General features: G+C 36.4%; 1 pseudogene; it reads left to right on the top strand.

The window, feature by feature from the left end:
* Positions 1–13,934: 13,934 nt before the first annotated feature.
* Positions 13,935–14,268, top strand: LOC101036969 (elongin-C pseudogene; annotated as a pseudogene).
* The last annotated feature ends 1,032 nt before the right edge of the window (positions 14,269–15,300 follow it).

Here is a 15,300-nt window from a genome sequence, read left to right as displayed (position 1 = left end):
CCCACAGTCGTAAAAGGACATAGAAGTTTGGCCAAAGAGCAAAGTAAAGCTGACTGGAGGGGCAAACCAGTCTTAGATTCTGCCATGATCCTGACCAAGATGCAAACATAGCAACCACAAAGAACCAGCTGGATCCTGACCCAACCCGCCCGCCCCTGACAGAAACCAACACTTTTGCAGAGTACAGATAGCAGATGCTGCTTTCTTCCTTCCTGCAGCAGCATTTACCACTGGTCTGATGGTCTAATGACCACTAAGAACCAACAGAGATTGCCAGGAACCCTCATTCTTCCCTTCCTTCCACCCTGGGGCTCACTCACTCCACCCTCTGTTGGTCCCCTGTCACCAAGAAAGCAAGGCAGCAGTAGAAAGAAGGGTCTGTTTTATGAACGTTCTGTTGCCATGGAGGTATACTTACAGACAATAATGAGTCATGCCAGGTATTGCAAGATTTTAAAGAAAGAAGACAAATTTTAAGCCTTTTTGTAAATTATGGAGTTTCCTTTACAGGCAAGGAGAATTCAACACAGAAATTACCCCCGAAATTTGTTCTGAAAGTATCACTATTTTGAAGCACACATGTAAAAATATAAAACTGGATGAGGACCTCACATGTCTTTACTGACTCCTCACTTGCACAATTCTTAAGCCTATGTGCTCTAGAGTTATAGTAACTCATATTACCAATCCAGTCTTAACTGGCTCCCATACTTTCACCCAATCCATTTCTCACTTGACCATCATATAAATGATGTATATAAGACTGTAGGAGCCTCATGTTCACTTATGGACACATGGGAATTGCTTGGAATAGAGGAGCTATGGCTGAGAATTTTTTTCTCACTGTAGTTTATTTCTTTATCTTATGCTTCTGTCTTCCACTTCTAATTATTTATTTCTCTCAGCATTCTTTTTTGTGTCCATTAAATATGAGTATTATATACTGGAAAGTTCTTGCTGTGTTTTTCTGTTGTTTTTCTGGATCTGTCTTTTCATCATTAGCATTAGGCACTGTCAGATTCAAAATATTTGGTGAAAAGAATTTATTGGATTTTTCTCATCATGACTTATGAGGTGAAATTAAAAGTTTATGTTTATTTCACATATAAGTAACTTTTCCCATGATCTGATACATGTAGGAAGAGAGACCGGACATTAGTTACTTTCATTTTGCATTTTATCATATATGACTTAATACCACATATATGCAACAGCCACCTTGTAAGTGGGCACTGGCTAGGAAGAGGGAAAAGAAAGGAGGTGAGAAAGGAAAAGAAGCGTGAAAATGGAATGGGAGCAGCTGCACCACATCCACATATGCTGGCAAACTGCCTGTTGCCCAAGCTCAAATTATGTTCAAAATTGTGTTCCACGGGCACTCTGTGCAATGGATCCCCTAGTCTGATCAATTTACTAATGAGATCTTTTTAAAAAATAAACTTTTGTGTATGCTTTTTTTAAGCTAGAACATTTTAAAATAGATAACGTCAACCTAAAAATAATTAACCAGTGGAATTTCTCCCTGAAAAATTATGAAATACCACTGGATTTTGGAAATGAGTAGCCCAACATCTTATCCCAAATGGACTCTGAAATATGAGATGATGCTTTCTGGCTGTTTAGATTTGAACATTTTCTCTCAAGTGATTTGTTGACATTTCTGGTTACTAGTGCTATGTAACAAATTATAGTTATTCCTATGTATCTGTAAGGGATTAGTTCCAGGAACCCCTGCAGATACCAAAAGTTTGCAAATGTTCAAGTCTTGTATGTAAAATGGTACAGTATTTGCCTATAACCTACACACAACTTCCAGTATAGTTGCTATTGTCTCAATTATTTCTAATAGCCAATAAAAGGTAAATGTTGTATAAATAGTTGTTACACTGTAATTTTATAATTTTTTTTAAGTGTTTGATCTGCAGTTTATTGAAACCGGGGATATGGCCCATAGATACAGATGGAGGGCCAACTGCAACCCAACTTAGCAGTGAACATGCACATTACATTGAGCAAGTAGATTCTGTGAGCCAGTAATTCAGGCAGAGCTCCATGGGAATGGCTTGACTCTGCTCTGTAACATTGGGGTTCCCAGCTAGAAGACTCAAAGGCTGGGGGTGAATCAATAAGTGAGGATTGAAGTCATTTGGAGCATCTTCACCACATTCCTGGTGATGGATGTTGGCTGTCACCTGGAACCTCAGTCTGTTGGCAGGAGCACTAACAAGTGGCCTCTACCTGTGCCCTGGGCTTCCTTATAGCATGGAGGTTTAGGATGATCAGACTTCTACATGGTGGGCCAGAGTTTCAGGAGCCACGAGTGCTAGCCAACAAAGCAGAACTGCACTGTCTTTTCTGACCCAGCCTCAGAAATTATAAGAGCATCACTTCCACTGCATTCTCCCATTGATAAGCAACTCATAAGCTGCCCAGGTTCACAGAGGAGGGAATTTTACATTCTTTCCTGACAGGGCAGTGGCAAGGTTCTAGAAAAACAGGTAGGGCAGGAAGTTGTATTGTAGCCCTCTTTGGAAAATTCAATCTGCCACCTCAATTCAAAAAAAAATGCTGATGAGAAATAATAGAGAAACATCATTTGATCCATTACTAATTATGGTATATAACAATTCCAGCTGATTGATTCAGTTTTTCACTTGTTAATCAGTTATTTTGCATTGGGAAGGTCCAATATAACCTCCCTTTCCTGCTTTGTAAAATATTATTTTTCATTTAAAAAAACAGTAATGAGAAAAGATAAATAATGTATTAAGAAAGTAGAAATTCCTAAATGATGCCTCAGAACTGCTTAACTAAGAAAAGTTTTTTGTGAAAATACAAACTGTAAAATACATTTAAGATTTTGTGCTGGTGTCATGAAAGGCGAGATTTGGACTTAAGAGTCTGTGAACTGGGAGGTTTTAAAAGGTTCCAGAATGAAAGATACCGGCAGTCGCTTCTTAAGCCATGGCTAGATTTCTGGTGAGAAGAAATTACTAGATTCCTCAAAATACCGACGTGTGTGAGCATAGCAATAAGACATATGCATTAGGATGCTGCACTGGTAAAATGGTGAATAGATTTCCTAAAGTATTAAAATACTATATGTCCACTGAGAGGAAGCTTGGCTCTGTATAATTGCTAATCTTTGCTAATTTTTGTAATCTTCTGCATTTCAGGTATTATTTGGCTTTTTAATAATTATTATATTATCATATAAACCTGAATGTTTAAGCTCTCACTTTTGTTTTTCATAATTATAGAATCTTTCCAGTGATGCTTTAAGAGGAAATGGAAAGTTTTGGTCTAAATCTCACCCCCATAACATACAGTAAATACTTCAGAGCCAACAGTTAGCTTATACCATATCCTAGTCAAATGTTGCCTTTTAAACCATTCTGCAAGTCCAGGTCCTTAAAAAAAAATCTATTTTATTCACAAAGGGATATTTGGCTAATGGAATTATAACTCCTTGGCTTGGCTCGTGAATTGTGCTTGCTAAATGAAGCTTCCTCAGAAATTCGTGCAGCATTTACCACTCCAAAAAGCCAAACCCTGGCTGGGCCCACTAATACCAAACACATATGATTTTCATGCACTTCCATTTGCGTGTGCAAATACCCATATTTGCTCATGGAAATTGCCCAGGCAAGCAGATGATAATTTGGAAAAAGGACAACCCTATTGAGCATGCACCAATGCATGAAGAAATACATGCTTTCAGTGCACAAAGATTACCCAATCTGTGGGTAGTTCAGGGAAGGAAAAAAATGAATGTCATGTATGCTTGGCTGGTGAATTGACAAATAAGGAGGATTCACTTAAAGGAAGCTGCTAAAAAGTTAGCATCATTTTACAGTAATTTTATTCTAGCTTTGCTTATATAATTCATAGTCATTTTTCAGCTTGGAAAAAAAAAAAACTAGGCTGAAGACAAGAATTAACTACTCTATTTCCTCCTCTTCTTTAATTTCCAGTGTCAGTTTTCATGGTTATTTTTGTTCTCTGTTTCTGCCTTCTGTGAATACATCTATGTGAATAACTCTCCTTTTTGCTCAGTTGAAATATATTCGGCAACGTGAAAGCCAGCTTCTCTCGCTTCTGCTACCTTAATTACCTTTGTTAATTCTACTGGCTCTTTTCCCCCAACATTTCACCATCTATCCTCTTCCTTATCAAGCTGGTGACCTATTTTTCTCCTTGTAGCACTCATTATTCTGTCTTCTCAAAAAGTGGACTGAATGGAGATGGGATGGGGAACTAAAATATTGATGTATGGCAGCATTATTGTGTGCTACTTCTGGGTGGCCGAGTTTCTGCAGGAGTCACACTGGTAACAAGTAGAGTCAATTTGTAGTAGTAACAGCAAATATCACTGCTTTCCCCCTACAATAGTTAAGACCTCTGTAAAGCCCCTCACCTCTATGTATTTCAGTTATATCCAACTGGCTCTCACATGGGTGTGGTTCCCCAGCATGCTGTATCTGCTGACTTCAGCACCACACATTTCATCTTTAGAGCATGCCACTGCCCCTCCAGGACATACATCTGTAACTGCCAAGCACTGGGTCTGCTCCAGGACATACATCTGTAACTGCCAAGTACTGGGCCTGCTGGATACAGTACTGTCTTTGGGCACTCTCACACACACCATAGCTTACTACTACTGCTAATACATCTGAGCCCATGAAGAACCAGTGTCATTGGCTGTTGGCCTGTAAAATGGATAAGAATGTCTCTCTCTCTCTTTGTGTATTACATTATTTCAAATGGCTGCAAACAAAACATTATGCTGTGTCTCCAGTCTTCACTTTGTCTAGCAGGTCTTTTTATTTTAACTTACAGATTCTCTTCAAGAGTCACTGTAAGACTCAGGCATGTGTCCAGTTGGTAGAGAGGAAAGAATTTGCCTGGGTAATAGACACTACCACCTGAGAAAGACCCAGAGACTCCCTTCTCTTCAGGAGTCCTAGGTATTGTTATTGGATCAAGCTTCTTATGCATAGTAACTTCTTTGCATAGGATGAGTTATCTATTATTAAGATCCCTAGTCCCTCCCAAAAAGAAATTTTCAGGGGACCACCCCTTCCAGTCCAGCTGACAGGCTCACACATCTTTGAACTTCAGCAATCAACACAACAAACTGCTAGGACTCCTATCACACATTGCATTCATTTCTATTGGTTTTTATGTCTAAAATGATTATTTAGCTCATTGTTTCTCAGAGGGACAATATTAGCATTAAAGTTCCCATGGGAGTTTCATTATTTTATATGATATTAATAATTACTGTTTGAGTTAAAAAGAAACAAAAAGGGAAAAGGAACAAAAGAGAGGCAGAGGGAGATAGACAACCAGCAGAGTCAGCATTAAAAGTAAGCTCCCAGCCACCCGCTGTGAGGAGACTTCCTCACTGTACCCAGATTCACAAGTCGCTTCACACAGAGAGGCAAGGCAATAACTCTAAATGTCACTCTCTTAGATTACCCTGCTGTTAAAAGGGTTATTTTACATGCTGAAAAATTTTTTAATCTGATTAGATAAGACTAAGTGGGCTGCCACTTATTTAAAAGAAAATGGTAATAAGAGAAGAAAACATTTAAAAGGTTAGAAGAGAGAAGAAGGGTGGAAGAGAGAGAGAAGTATTTTTTATTTTTTATTTTTCTTTCTTTTCTTTTCTTTTTTCTTTTTCTGAGACAGTCTCCCTCTGTTGCCCAGGCTGGAGTGTAGGGGCACAATCTTGGCTCACTGCAACGTCTGCCTCCAGGTCTATAGGCCTGTGCCACCACACCCTGCTAATTTTTGTATATTTAGTAGAGACAGAGTTTCGTCATGTTGCCCAGGCTTGTTTTTGTTTTTTGTTGTTGTTGATGAGACAGTCTCTCTCTGTTGCCCAGGCTGGAAGTGCAATGGTGTGATCTCAGCTCACTACAACCTCCACCTCTCGGGTTCAAGAGATTCTTGTGCCCCAGCCTCCCAAGTAGCTGGTACAACAGGCATGTGCCAACACGCCTGGCTAACTTTTGTATTTTTAATGGAGACGGGGTTTCACCATGTTGACCAGGCTGGTCTCACCCTCAAGTCACCTCAAGTAATCTGCCTGTCTCGGCCTCCCAAAGTGCAGGGATTATAGGCATGAGCCACTGGGCCCAACCTGGGGCTGGTCTTGAAATCTCGGACTCAAGTGATCCACCCACGTTGGCCTCTGAAGTGTTGGGATTACAGGCATGAGCCACCATACCCTGGGCCTCGAGGTATTTCTTTATTAAGGTATTTACCCAAACAAATTTGTATAGGTACATCAAACATATTAGTTTATAAAGGTCATAGTTTCGGTCAAGTTATAAAAACTATACCATAAATAGGGCAACCATTAGACTGGCCAATTATCTCAGATTATAAAAGAAAATGAAAACAAAAGATAAATAATGACTTGTCTCTGAAACCAATCTAAGCTGTCATCAGGCAAATTTTTAGCTTCTTCATAGAGGTGGCCTAGTTGCATAAAAAATGTACAATTTTATTATAAAAATCATAGCTCTAATATTGAATCTAGGACTAAAGCAAACACATAATTAATAAATATCGTTGGGCAACTGGAAAGCTTATTTCATATATGAGAATGTGTTCTAAGTAGACATTCTTTTAAAAGTTGCTCATAGAAGGACTCTCTCATTCCCAATTGTTGAACCATTAAAACCATTACATGGCAATATCACATTTTAGATATTTATTATAAGTTTTTCATCTTAACATACAGCATAACTTCGGGCAATCATGTAAATGCGGATGTTTCACTTCCGATAATAAAATGTAAAATGTGAAATGTGTTTAACCATGTTGGATCATTTTCATGTAGTGAATAAACAGTGAACTTCTGTTTCCAATTTGCTCGCCATTTAAAACTCAATGTAACTCTTCATTTTTCAGATTTATCTTGCTCATTCTTTGTTAATCAAGAAATGCTTAAAAAAATCAATCTCTGTTCAAACTCATTTTGCAGTTAATAGGCTCCCATATAGCAGCTTACTGTCTAATTACTCCATGTATGTGTTACCTGGCCTTTGTTCCATTAGTAAACATTTAAAATTTTAACAGGGTAATTTGTTCATATTACAATACAATCTTTACTACTTTTCACCTGAAGCATATTCAACATGGGTCAGAGGTTAATGAAAGTCTAGATGAACATCAATAATGAGGTTAACTTCAGCTAAGCTGCAGAATCTGAGGTCCAGGATCTTGTGCCTTTTGTTAGCTTATTTTTCCTACCTATGTATCGGGGTTATAGAAAAAGTATAATTTTAATTGATTATAAAATTGACCATGGTAAGTGCCTGTCCCATTTTCAGCTTTTTCTCTAAAGACCTAAAACACTCTAACCTCCCTGGCATTCACCCAAGTTGCCAGTGGTCTGTCTTCCTACATACCTAGCACTAAGATATAATAGATGTGATATCAATATTGAATGAATAAATGAATGAAAATATCCTGTTTAAAAGGCCAAACAATTCCTTCCTAAAATCCCCAAATTCATTTAATCCAGTCCTCTTTGTTTCTCCTAAATGATTTTTGGTACCTGAGTGATGTGTTAATATTTATTCTGAAAACAAGATGTTATTTCTGTATTTATTACTTTCTAACAGCTTTCTCAAACATTTGCTCCAATGTTTTCTCCTCCTCATTATATTTTTCCAGCAGTCCACTTTCTTGGGTTTTGAACTGTCCATCCTCTCAGTGCTATACTTAACCTGAAGACAAATCACTGTCCCATTTCCTATCACATGGAAAAAAAAAATCCCTGCTCAAAAATAACACACTCTGCGTTTTCATTTATCCCCACAGTTTCACACGTGTAGCAATTTTATGTCCAAAACATTAGAAATTCTCTTTGAAGAGAGAAACATTAAAAATGTGATTAAATCATTTTATTAATCCACTTTACACTCAGATTCTTCTTTTCTAAAATCAGAAAGATCACATGAAAATTTTAAATTGTAAAATATTATATTTCATCCACTTTATTAATCTATAAGTGACACTGATCAAAATAATACATTTTATTTTTAATGTTTTATAATATAGGCTTATCTCTCTTTCAAAGTGAATGTGCAAATGTCACCCTTTAATTTTTTTTCAAGAAAAATTGCAATCATCATTATCAACCAAAAAGAAAGATTATGGTTCCAACTAGTAAGGGAATTTTTTTTTTGCTGCCCATAGCACTGCTTGCCCTATAGTTACCAAAAACTCTGATTAATTTGAGTTTTATCTACTTTTAAATCTAGATATTTATCTAGAGCCAAGGGATCACACCTAGTTTGCCAGTCTCTGAAAAAAAAATTTCCAATACATCTGTTTCAGCATCTTTTATGCTAAATTATTGTTGAGAGTAAAATTAAATAGAATTAACCATTTAGTTTCCAAAAGCACTAGGAACCTTCTCCTCCTCCCACCCCAGCAAATGAGTATTCACACATGTACCCCAGACCTGGCCTGAAAGCCCTGGGGATTCACACACCCTCTGAAGTTCGTCCTTCAAACACAGATTTTTTTTTTTAATCCCAGCTTTAGTTAGAAAGTAACGAAACACAATACAATGGTGCAAACTTTGTGATGGGGAACTATGTCAAGCTGTATGGAGATTTTTAGAAACTTCTGTTGTTTGACTCAATGGACTCATTCTTTCAACAAAAAAAAATTTAAGTCGTTACTATGGAGTAGATAGATTGAGGGGTATAGCAGTGAACAAAATTATCAACTGCTTTCACAGAATTTACATTGAAGATAAAAAAAGATTAAGATATCTAAAAGAAAAGTCTGAAATAAATTAAGAAAATCATGGTAAGAAGTGCAGGTGCTATGGTGGGCAAAGAAATAGAGAGATTTGATTAGGCAGAATTATGATGGCTTTCCATGGAGAAGGACCTAAGGTTGAAATGTCTCTGAGGAGCACAGCCACAAACAGCAGCACTAAAATGTTCATGCAGCCTTAGTAGTTGGCTTCTTCAGAGAGGAATGGGTGGGATATTAGAGGAATGCTGAGTTTCTTCTCCAGGGACTGAAAAATGCCAACTTTTGTACATATATATATATATATATACACACACACACACACACACACACACACACTGTTTAATTTTTTGGTCCCTCTGAAGCCTGCAAACCTTGTCCTTGAAGGGAAGGGTGGGGGGCAGCTGCAGTGGGGAGCTATAAAATTACAATTAAAAGATAGATTAGACAAAAAAAAAGATATATATATATAGATATAGATAGATAAGATATCTATATCTATATATCTATATAAGATATTTATATCTTATAGATAGATATCTTATATATAAGATATATATGATATCTATCTATATAAGATATCTATCTATAAGATATATATATATATCCATCTGTATTTAAAAAAAAAACATATACTCCATGAATATGCTTGCATAGGATATTTCCAGAGAGCAATAAAAGAGATACACAGCAGTGGTTGCCAACAGAGAGAAGCAGGAGGTTCAGGTAGAAGATGAACATATTTTTTATTATATACTATTTGGAATTTTACAATGGACATACATTCCTTTTGGTAATAAAAATATACTAGAACCAAAAGTGACTAGGGTTTTTTTAATGCATATCTTTGACTTGGAGATTCTAAGATGCTTTCAAAAAAATTTTGGATGAGAAACATATATTATAAGATTCCCCATTAATTTAATACAGCAAAAATGGGTAGCAATTCACATACCTGACAGTAGGAGACTGTGTAAATAAATGATAGTTTATCCACAAAGTGCAATGCTTTCCAGACACAAAGAAAAATGTTATGGAAATACATTTACTGACATGAAACATTTTAATTAAGTATTATTCAAATTGAAAAAGCAAGTAAGCATGTAATATCTATATATATGTAGGTGTGTGTGTACATCTGTGAGTATATGTGCATATGTGTGGGGTTAATGGTGAAGAGACTTTGAAAACATTTTATTCTCTTATGAATGATTATCTGTGTTTTCTCTGTGTTTTGTAGCAAGGCATTTTCACTTTCACATATATTTGATTAATGAAAGCAAAAAGGAGAAGCATAGTATAATACATCTCCCATTAGAAAAACTGCATAAATAATCATATCTTCATTGTTTGGTTCTGGAATCAACAGATAATCTTTGGATAGCAAAGTTCAGGATACCAAGAAAAGGAATTAAAGATAGACAAAACATGACCAAGCATTACTTAAGGACATGGGGCATAGCCCAAGATACATAGCAAAAGGTCTTAAGCCACAGGGCCAGTGTGTGGTCACTGGCAGGAGTGAGAGAGAATTAGATACAGGGGTCACCAAGAAAAAGGAGGGCTCTAGAAGGGTTCTGAAAGTGCTCAATAAGTTTTGCCTTGGCTGGCCTCAAATATCACCAAGTAGGAGCAGCATTAAAAAAAATCAGGCTTATAATATAGTTTGGCTGTGTCCCGCCTCCCTCCCCCTGCCCCCGCCGCATCTTATCTTGCATTGTAGCTTTTATAATTCCCATGTGTTATGGAAGGGAGCTGGTGGGAGGTAATTGAACCATGGGTAGTGGCCTTTTCCATACTGTTCTTGTGATAGTGAATAAGTCTCCTGAGATCTTCCACCATGACTGTGAGGCCTCTCCAGCTATGTGGAATTGTGAGTCAATTAAGCCTTTTTCCTTTATAAATAAGTCAGTCTTGGTTATGTCTTTATTAGCAGCATAGGAACACACTAATACAGTTTTCTTTATGCTTACATGGAGGTTCAGGGGACCTGTGAGTTGTTTTACCTGAAGTGAGATCTCTTCATTGAGTTTGTTAAACAATTACAACATAAATGGCATATTTTTTCCTGAGAGCAAAAGCTAAGTTGAAAACTTAATTTTTGACCTGAAAAGAATGCAAAAAAAAAAAGCCAAACTATTTTCTTTAAAAGTTATCTTGTTTGACAGACATATATATCTAAACTCCAGCAAATTTATGTAAATTTGCTATTTGGAGATTTATAAAACTTGAGTAAGTAAAATTTGTTCTGTGGATGTTTTATCCCTCAATCAACCTTCAAGAGTATTTTATTTCTTTTCCTCTTTTAATCTGTTTAAGGGGTAGGGGTTAAATAAGATCCCTTAAGTATACTATTTAGATCTTTCCCCTCTCCTTTCTAAGAAGCTCATAAATCAAAATAGAAAAAAAAAATTTTCACACTTGTTCCCTCTCAGCAATATTTATTGAGGACTCAGACTGTGTACACAGCTCGATCTCCCAGATACTGTAAAGAGAAATAGTAGAATTATCCCCTGCCACAGGGCACTTGCAAAGAGAAACAAAAACACGTGCTCCACAGGCTGTATGCAAAGCAAGTCTCTAAAATATAAAGCCAATTGGACCCTGTGTGTGAGTTTATATATTTCCAACTTAAAGCAATAGAGATTCCACAGAAGAGGACAAATGAGCCTAAGACAAAACTGAGGTCTTAAATGGCATTTAAAATCTGATTTCTGAAAAGATTCTCATGTAAGAAATTAATAGAGAATAAACGAAACAAAATACATTTGATGCCAAATACTAAACTGCTCCATATAGAAATTAGTATCATAGGACTGACATTAATACCATTGGGTTAAGAGTATTTTTTTCCCCTTGTTTTATTGAGGCCTCATATGCACGTAGTGAAATACTAGAAATGCGCTAATATGCGGCACATGTAACCAACACTCACATCATGATCTGAAACATTCCAGCACCCAGCAAGCTTCCTCTTGCTTCTTCCCAGTCACTGTACACCCCATACCTAAAGTTCGTCACTGGTTTGGCCTCTGCCAGACACGGGAGACTGGTGAAGAAAAAACTCTCTAGTATGCCCATTAAGAAGAAAGAGAAAGTAATTTTATGGAAGCCAGAAGATGAGAATAGGAGATGGTAAGAACATGGTGGTACTAGGAGAGTTTCAGGAGAGGTATTTGCACATTTCCCTCTCTCAGCCTGAACACTGCTACCTCTACCACCAACACTGGGCAGTTCGCATTCCATCCAGAGCCAGTTCAGAAGTCCTTTGTAAAAATCCTTTTCTATTCCCTCCAGCACAGGGAACTGCATCTTCTAAGTTCTCCAGAGTTCCCCGCATTTAGCTCTGTCAAAGTTGTGTTCGTCCCATTTTGTTTGTAATCATACATATGTCTCCCTTTGCAACTGTGTCTGTTGAAGATGAAATCCTATTTATTTCTGTGTACCCCCCCAAACTCCTAGCAGTCACATGCAAACAAATATATATGTTCTATATATTATGTTTCATAGCTGAATTAGTTGAAGGAAGAGCCAGAAAACGAGTAATCAAAAGACTATGTTCTAGTTCTTATTCTTCCACCACTACTGGAAGACTTTAGGAAGCACACGCAGTTTTTCTGTTTCTTCCTTTTATTCTCATTTACTACAAATCAAATTTGACTATTTTGCCCACTGATGTACTTTCAGGGCCTAGACTATATACTGGCACTTGATAAACCCTTAATAGATATTTTCTAAATACCTGAATGAGTGGGTGAATGAACAAAAACTTCCCCTTAAACAGTTATTATAAGATGATGCCTTCTTGGTCTCTCAACTCTGGTTTGCTAAAATTGTAAGGGGATATAAATATTCAGCTGCTACATACTGTATTAAACATGATATCAAATGTGGTTGAAGAAGAGTTCTATGTGTTGTTGATTTTGAAAAGAAGAAATGAGTGTCATTTCATATGACTGTCATCACTCCCGTTATTGTACTCTTCCATTTGTTAGACCTGCAAATCTTGTAGGTGTGCAACATGCTGGATAGTTTTCTTGGGGCAAATCATGCATCTAACTCATGAAATTCTTTCAGCTTTGGGAAAAATGTGTGTATTAACAGGAATAGTCACATGTTTTCACCCTCTGATTTAGTATGTTTTCTCTCTTGTGCATGCATACACTTCCACAATCCTTCTCTTCATCTCTTCACTTCCTTCTAAGGGCTGATTGCCATTCCCCAATGCATTTCTATAAATCTTTTAAGTACACGATATCAGTCTTCTCCTCAAGATAACTGCCAGCTCAATTTGTGTTTTAGTGGGACCCTGCATCCGCTCCCATCCTGACACACCCATCTTGATGCACCATACCTAGATTCTAATCCAGGCCTCTCAGAATCTCACCTCTATTGGAAAAAATGTTCTAATTCTTCCTAGAAAGTTATATGAACATCATAAGTTACATTAAGACCTGTCCTTTTTCTACACACCCTTAGTCCCCAGAATTCTGAGTCATGGAGCAAATTCAGGGATCTCTAGCTTAGACTGCTGTTTTGTAGATTGTTCCTCCCTTTTCCAATTCCGTGGTGCCAGCCCAGGCCCAAGGTGTATACAATTGCTTTGTGTCCATGCCTACCGGCCTCCAGTTTTTCCTCCACCTTGTTGCTACAGTGACCCCAAATTTGACTTCTGGTCCAGATGACATAGTAGTCACACATCGATGCATTAATTCCATTCAAAATGCAGAGCAATGAAATAGGCTTAAAATATATTTTTAATGTGCTTTTTAAATATATTTTTAAATATTTAAACCTATGTTATTACTCTGCATTTTGGATATGTTTTTTAATGTATTTATTGAATATTCAATAAATAGAATATATATGTGTGTGTATTTTTATATTTACACACACGTGTATATCACTGTAGCAACAAGGTGGAGGAAAAACTGGAGGCGAGTAGGCATGTGTGAATATATATGTATATGTATACACACACACACACATATATTCTATACATATAGAATATATATATATATATAAAACAAGATAAAGGAGAGGAGCTGGCCCTGGAGTAGGAGCTGTAACCGTGCACAAGAACCCAGCTACAGTGACTGACAAGAAACTATTGAAGTTCCTAAGGCAATGAAATAGAATTTCACATGAACATAACAGATGGAAGGAAACAATCCTATGGAAGTTGTGCAGGCAGAGATGCCACATATGTCAAGTTAAAATCTTCTGACAGTCATAATTTTACTGTAAAAAGAGAATGTGCCCTAACATCAGGAACAATAACAGCCATGTTGAGCGACCCAGCTCAGCTGTGGAAAATGAAGCCATCGAAGTCAATTTTAGAATGATCCCTTCACATGTGCTATTAAATGCACTTATTTCATCTACAAGGTTTTCTATACTAACAGCTCTGCTGAGAATGCCAAATTCCCTAAAATTACATTGAAATTGCTGATGGCTGCGAACTCCTTAGAATGTTAAATAAAATGAAATCTAATAAAATAGTAAATTTCTAACTAATTCCCATAGTTAGAAATTCTTTCATATTTTCTGTTGCCTGTATGCAGTTGTAAACTATGAATTTCATTGAAAAGCCAATTACTCAGAGTTGAAATTTGGTCCCTGTATAAATGAGTTCAAGATATCTTCACAAACTAAAAACTTAACAAATATGCCCATTTGTAGGTCGTTATACCTTATCCCTTGGTGACAGTTTTTAAGTTACAGCAGTAACCATAAAGTAAATGCTGAGAATTAAGTTTAAATGTGTAAGTACCACATATGAACACAGGCTACATACTGACATGTTTGTAGTGCTTTTTTAAAAAACCTTGTCCTGAATGTGTTATACTTATGGCTAGCATGCTCAAATTATACAAATATTTCATCATAGACATGCTTTAACTTAGTTAAGACATTGATTTTTATGACAAATGCATAAGAATTGATGTTCTGTAAGTGTCATTTGGTGAAAACACAAAGGAATGATTAGGCTCACAAACATGGTAAGAATGTTATAATGTTTTTCAACATTGTTCTGAATATCCTCAGCAGCATGGATAGCAAATAAATAAATAACCTTAGAAAAAGAAAATCAGACTGCCATTATTTACAAATAATATGTTTGTATATATAGAAAATACAAAAGAATCTATAGAAAGTATCAATTAAATATGAGTTAAGGAAATTTAAAAACTTACTGTAATGGTTAAAGCTGGATAATGGTCACATAAAAGTTTGTTATGCAAGTCTATTTTCTATATGTTTGAAAATTTCCAGAATAAAATTTTGGAGGAAAAAAATGAATTTAGCAAAGTTCATGAATAAAGGGTAATCCACTATAGTCAATTAAATCTGCGTATACTAGAGACACACAAAAATGAAATTTTTAAAGATAACATTTACAATAAGAGCAAAATATATCAAATATCTGGAAATAAACATAAATACAAAATAAGCATAAGACTACAAAATAATATGAACAGAAATGAAAGCAAATCTAAATGCTTATAG

Source organism: Saimiri boliviensis, chromosome 16, assembly GCF_048565385.1.
Source record: "Saimiri boliviensis isolate mSaiBol1 chromosome 16, mSaiBol1.pri, whole genome shotgun sequence".
Lineage (NCBI taxonomy): Eukaryota > Metazoa > Chordata > Mammalia > Primates > Cebidae > Saimiri > Saimiri boliviensis.
Note: the sequence above shows the minus strand (reverse complement) of the source record. Positions and strands in the feature narration are given on the sequence as shown.